At 35.1% G+C, this 6,353-nt stretch overlaps 1 pseudogene; it reads right to left on the bottom strand.

The window, feature by feature from the left end:
- Positions 1-602: 602 nt before the first annotated feature.
- On the bottom strand, positions 603-6,134 carry LOC141705300 (sorting nexin 2A-like; annotated as a pseudogene).
- Between the last annotated feature and the right edge of the window lie 219 nt (positions 6,135-6,353).

The raw sequence follows: 6,353 nt of genomic DNA on the forward strand, positions 1-6,353 counted from the left end.
AATATGCAACACTAGAAAACATAAAAATTTGGCCATAATTTGTCTGTTTTTACATGATACCTGCCATAAGTGGCATCCAACAAAAACAACCATATCAGGAATCAACAAGTTTTAAACATACAAAAAATACTAAAATACATACGCCCAATTCTAAATTTAAAACACCAAAAGTACATCAAATCTTTCTTCAAATGAACAAAGATACCAAAGAACTAAGTCACTAAGAAGTTGCGCCTTGAGTGCCTTGAATGACTGTAGTACCGTTTTCCTCTTGATCACTGGAAACCGTGGTACATCTTCGAATAAAAACCTTTTAAAAATAGACCCTAAGGCGATGTTGATGCAAGGAAGCTAAATGGAGCTTTAGCCTAGAAAATAAAAATGAATAGAATAAGAATAACAAGATTTGGGCCTTAAACTTAAGTAATGAAAGCAGTTGGACTTAACAGGTCAATCACTCAATATTATGGTATTGATTTGGGCCTTAAACTTTCCATTATTAATTTACTACTTATTTAACACAACGCAATTAAACCCAACCAATAAAGTCAATAATTTCATTTTTAGAATTTATTACGAGCTATGGGCTGTAAATACATGCATCAAAAAATGTACTTCTGCCTAGGAACAGATTGAGCATTTGCCCCAAAAAGACGCAAAACAGATAGTGTACAAAGCGTAAAAGATTTATGATTTATCTGCCAAGAGAGACTAAAACAAAGAGCTAAATACAACCATAAAAGCAACTGGACTCAAAAGGTAATTTTTTTTGGAGTCAATATAGGCCCCGACATTTCCTTTAACGAAATTACTTGAAACAACTTGCAACTAGACCAAAAAAAATTCATTCTAAATTTATATTTAACAAATCGATAATGTGCTATATAGTCTACATAGACATGCATAAAAAATGTACTTCCAGCCAAGGTTACAGAGAAGCATGTCCCCAAAAAGACGAGAAGCAGATGAAGTAAACTTACAATCCAAGGTTGCTTTGAGGATCTGTAGGGCATCCTCTCCTTGATTACTTTTTCCAATCTCAGTGGTGCGAGGGGAACTAAATCAGCAATTTCCTTTAAAGCAGCATGCACACGACAAAGAATTTGCTCTTTTTTTGCAAGACCACGTGGCTACTGTAATAGCCTAAGGAAAGATAAAGGCGGCACAAAATTTCTTACAAGCATATCCAAGCATAGATGGAGGTATTTTCCGCTCACTGCAGCCTACAATGTAGTAAAAGCAAAACTAATCCTTGATAAGAACAAGCAATGATAATCATTATTGTATAGTGAGTAGCATTACATATCAAAGCAACAACCAACTCAACCAATACATCCATCACATCTGGACCATAGTTCCACAAGCTCATGCCACTTATCTGAAGGTAACAAACTTTCTTTAACAACCAAAAAACTAAAATCCGAAAAAAATAATGGAAAAAGAAATGAGCAAAAATATTAATGCACTATTACTTACAGAAGAAAGAAGCATTTTGTGGTGATCAGAATCTATGTAAGAAACTGCTCCAGACAGGGCTTTCAAACTTGTCTTTTAAATTATAAAACAACATTAGGTAAGCCTTTACAGAAGTAATAAGAGGACATAAAGTTTACACATTTTAGTGCATATACTTTACAAAAACACTCAACCTACCACAAGCATGGCCACTTCATCTGGTGCTAGGCGTTCAGTATGGTGCGGATTCCCGATCAACTCGTGATAACTGTCAGGTTGACCCTGAAAACTTATAAATCACTATTAATCAACCATAAGATTGATCTTCAAACTGAGAATCAATGTCAAATGATTAGAATTTATAACATATAAAAATCCATTATCTACTTAAATGTTTGAAACTGCAAACAAGCCTGTATGATGATTTTCTCTCCATAGTTCTGCTTAACAGTAGACATAAACTCCGCCAGAAGCTCGGCAAATTCCTTGATGCAGGTGAATGCATACAAAATTAGTTTTTAGTTGTAGACCGCAAGTAATTATATCTATGAATTACAGAAAGGAAGATAAAAAGTACCTGCCCAGTTGCCCTCTTTTGTTTGAGCCCAATAATGAACTCATCATCCAGCAACTTTTGGTTATTTGTGCCGACGTCGATGGTAATAGGTAAGCACTGCAAATACAACACAAATATACAGTTTAGAATAAGAATTAACAATAATGTCATAGTATAGATAGGAAGCTTCATGTAACCCAGGTTGCCTTGTTATCTAATTGAATAGAACCATGAAAAGTGGTTAAGGGACAGCACGGATATACTCTACGTTCCCATGTCGCTAGCAGTAACATCCATAACATACCACCACAGTCTGGTAGCCACAATCAAATAAAGACCCTAGAACTTATATTCAGTGTTTCTAAATAATGATTACTGGGATTGATTTTGGTGACCCCATTGCTCATGACCGACTTCGCTTCTATTATATACTCAGTGTTGCACATTTATGCTCCTTCTGTGTTAATTACTTTGTATATTTTTGCTAAATACTTCATCCTATTATGTTTTCTTGCTTGCTTCTAAAAATCTGAGGTGCTTAACTCTTCGTTGCTTATTATGCTACATACTAAGCAATAAGTCTGAGTGACTATGTACTGCTAACTATATTTTATTTGGTAAAAAATTAAGTCCTCATTTATAAGAATATCAAGATCCAATTCAACAGAATGAATAATTATTCTATGTTTAATTTGTCAGCATAACTCAAGCAAGGGCAAAGCTTATGCACATTTACTTTATAAAGCAATTGAAGAAATAGTTCTAATATCCACTTAAGGACACACACAATTAACTATTTTTCTTAGTGCAAGACCCTCCTATTGTATTCAGTTTTTCATAATGATTGTTATTGGATGAAGAAAAAACTACTTAAAGAATATATTATCTCAGCTCAAAAACTAGTTAAAGAATTTATGATAACTGGTGTCACTAAAATTTCTGAAGTGTTCGGGTAATACATGCACTAGAAGGAAGAACATGTTACCTTGATCCGTTCATATTCTCTGACTGCACAGGTTTTAGCTTCCTCTGTTACTCTTACAGTTTCTTTCAACTCATCTATTTTGCGAATTCTAGACCTGTCACCACAAAAATCTTTGATGAAGCAGCTTCAAGATTTTCAATCCTTACATTCAAGGAGGCCAGTTCGGATAAAAGAGTTTGCACCGTCAACAAAGCATTCGGCGGTCAGAAAATGCATTGTTAATTGCCAACATCACCCCAAGATAGTCATGAAGCTTATCCTGCAGTATAAGAATAGAGCATCTGTAAATATCTAGCACTTCGAGTGGAACAAGATGCTTGAAAAGATAAAGGATCATGATTAAAGTTAGCAATTCAAGTCTGGGAAAGTACAACAATCCAGTAACTTACCAGATGCTTGACAGTTTGTGCATTCAACTCCCGATAGAGTCTGTTAGCTTTGACAGCAGCAGTAGCTGAAAGAGATATGTCCTAAGTCCAATCATGTATGAGGATTTAGGAATAACTTTTATGTAATATGTTTTGATTTCATTGATATTAATAAAAGGCTTGTTTTGTTTTTATTGCGGGCTCTATCTATTTAAATGTTTAAATAAGATATACCACAGTTTAGAGTAAAGCTTTTTATGGATTGTGATGAGATCATAATAATGAGACCTAAAAGATGATAACTCTAAACTTAAATAGTTCCTGGTCGTAGAATTATAACTGGTAATTAATAATCCGCAAAGATGCGGTACATACTATGCTTGCTTCATTATGAAGGATGTCTGTTCTCATAGACATTTGTTGGTGACACTATAGCTAGTATGTAGGTGCTTATTATAGAATAAGTTCACTGAACATGACTCACACAGCTGAACAACTAATGGAGTTCACTCACGTGTCAGCAGTTGTTCACATAGTGATAGTTGTACAAGTATCCTTAGACTTGAGGTCATCATAGTCATCTTGTGTACACTGAACTATGCTTTGGTTTAGTTCTTAGTCTCAAGGGACAATTATAAGGGCTCTACTGGGTATAGGAATTTGTACACGAAGATAGGGTATGATCAATAAAGGATCTACCCCTTCCAGTGTAGGAAGAGAATGTTCAATGCTGATCCACTTATGTTAATCCAGGAATCTCTGGCCAGAGTGAATGAAATTAGAAAGGAGTTTCTAATTTACATTAAATAGAACTAAGCATAGTGAATGGGAAAGCAAGTGATTAAATAAGATAGGCTTGACACAAGTTTTATGCCTTGTATTTAATCGTGATATTGCAGGGTAGAAGGAATTAATTGTACGGTAACTACTCACTGAATAGGTTCTTGGTATTCTAAGCAGTGAATTCGTATTATCCGGATAGTCGCGATATGCTGAGAAGTATCCCTCACGATGTAGAATAAATATGATTAATTTATTAATCATATTTAATGAATTAGAGAATCTATATAAATAATGATAAAATAATTTTATTATTATTTATTTCTACTACCGCTTAATATTGAACCTATAGGGTCACACCATAAAAGATAATGATTTAATGGTGGAGGAATTAATTAATAATGGCTGATAATTATTTATTTATGAAATAAATAATTAATTGGCAAATTTAATAATTGATTAAATGAGATTTAATTGATTATAAATTAATTAAGAAAAGATTCTTAATATTATTAATTAAGAATTTAATTTTTGGAAATTAAATCAAGTGAGAGAATTATTTCTAAAGAATTTAGAAAAAGGATTAATAATTAAAAGGTGTTTTAATTATTAGTGAGAATAATAAAGGGTTAATAATAATAATATTTTATGGAAAAAATTTCAGCTGAAAATTTTGCCTATAAATATACTATTATAAACCCTATTTTTGCCTTAACCAAAAAGATTGACAAAACCCTAATTCTCTCCATCTCCTCCTCCTTCATTACATCGTTTTCTTGGTGGATACCGGTGGAGTGCTTCACACTTGAGGAGCATCTGCTAAGGATCTCCGTTCATCGTTCTTGGATCGCTATTAAAGACCTCCATCTTTCCATTAACGTAAAGCTTCTTAAGGTAAACATACTGAACTACGAATTAAATATTATTTTTTCGCATGGATCCTGCGGAGGGTTTCGGTTCTTTTTAAGAGTAAATTTACGTTTTCGCTGCGTTTATGTGCTAAAAACCCTTCAGTAGCCACATTTTTCATGTCTGCAGATCTCACCCTTTGAGAGTTGAACATTGCCTCATCCGCCTCAAACTTCGTTAGCTTGACAAAAGCCAACCCCAGTTGCCCCATCGTCTCCCCAATTTCTTGCTGAGCTTTAATTTCATGTCAATAGCATACGTCCCATTTCATTATACATATTATTAGTACCTAAATCAACTACATGACAGTAATAAATATTACAAATTTACATATAACACCGAGGCAAATATCGATATTTCCTTTATTGTATGGAGCTAGGAAATTGATTAACATACATTTAAGCTAATCAAGTCTGAGATGTCGCAACTCAAAATGGTCTCGCTAGATCAGCATTATCAGACAAATATCAATACATATTTGAATCGAGAAACATTACTAATTATATAAACCGACAAACATAGCACTCAAAATTTATAATTTACATCAAAAGAGTTCAATAGACCTGCTGAGAAGCATACCAATCTGATTCTCGAAATCCTGCAACTTACCCTTCCTCTTGAAAAATTCCTTATCTTCCTCCACAACCGGTGGCTTAACCGCACCCCAATCATTCGTAACCGACTGCTTCAACTCCTTAAAAATCCTCAACAAATCCCTCCCTCCTTTCGCAGGCAACGCAACCTCATTCACATCCAATGCACTCCCTTGCAAACTCTCCCTCCCAAACAACTGCCAAGGCAACTTCACCGCCCCATCCAACATTCTCGACGCCACATCCGTGGTCCTCACCAACGGCAACTTCCCATTCGACACGTCTTGCTCCTTCTGAGGATCCGAAACCGTGATTCGCACATACTTCGCTCCGGAATGTGAAGTCGAAGTTGCGAACAAATCATGACCGTTGACTCCACTTCCTCCGTTGCTATCTTCTCCATCGAACGATCGAAATATTGCTTCAGCATACGAAGGCGGTTCGAGAAACGTGTTGTACGGATTAGGTTGTTGATTTCTCGATTGTTTCTACACATCTCGGATCGAGATGTGTAGGAGAATATAATAAGAAGGTGAGCGGAGGAGAGGATGGTGGAGGTGAGAAGGGGTGAAGATCTGAGTGAAGAGAGGGGTTGAAAGACGAGGCGGCCACTGCTAATGATTTATGTTTGTTAGGGTTTTATATAAAAATGATAAATTTTTAGGGCTTGTCTGTTAACGGGCTGGGCCTTGACTTAATTAAGTCTT

This window comes from Apium graveolens, unplaced genomic scaffold, assembly GCF_009905375.1.
Source record: "Apium graveolens cultivar Ventura unplaced genomic scaffold, ASM990537v1 ctg8755, whole genome shotgun sequence".
NCBI lineage: Eukaryota > Viridiplantae > Streptophyta > Magnoliopsida > Apiales > Apiaceae > Apium > Apium graveolens.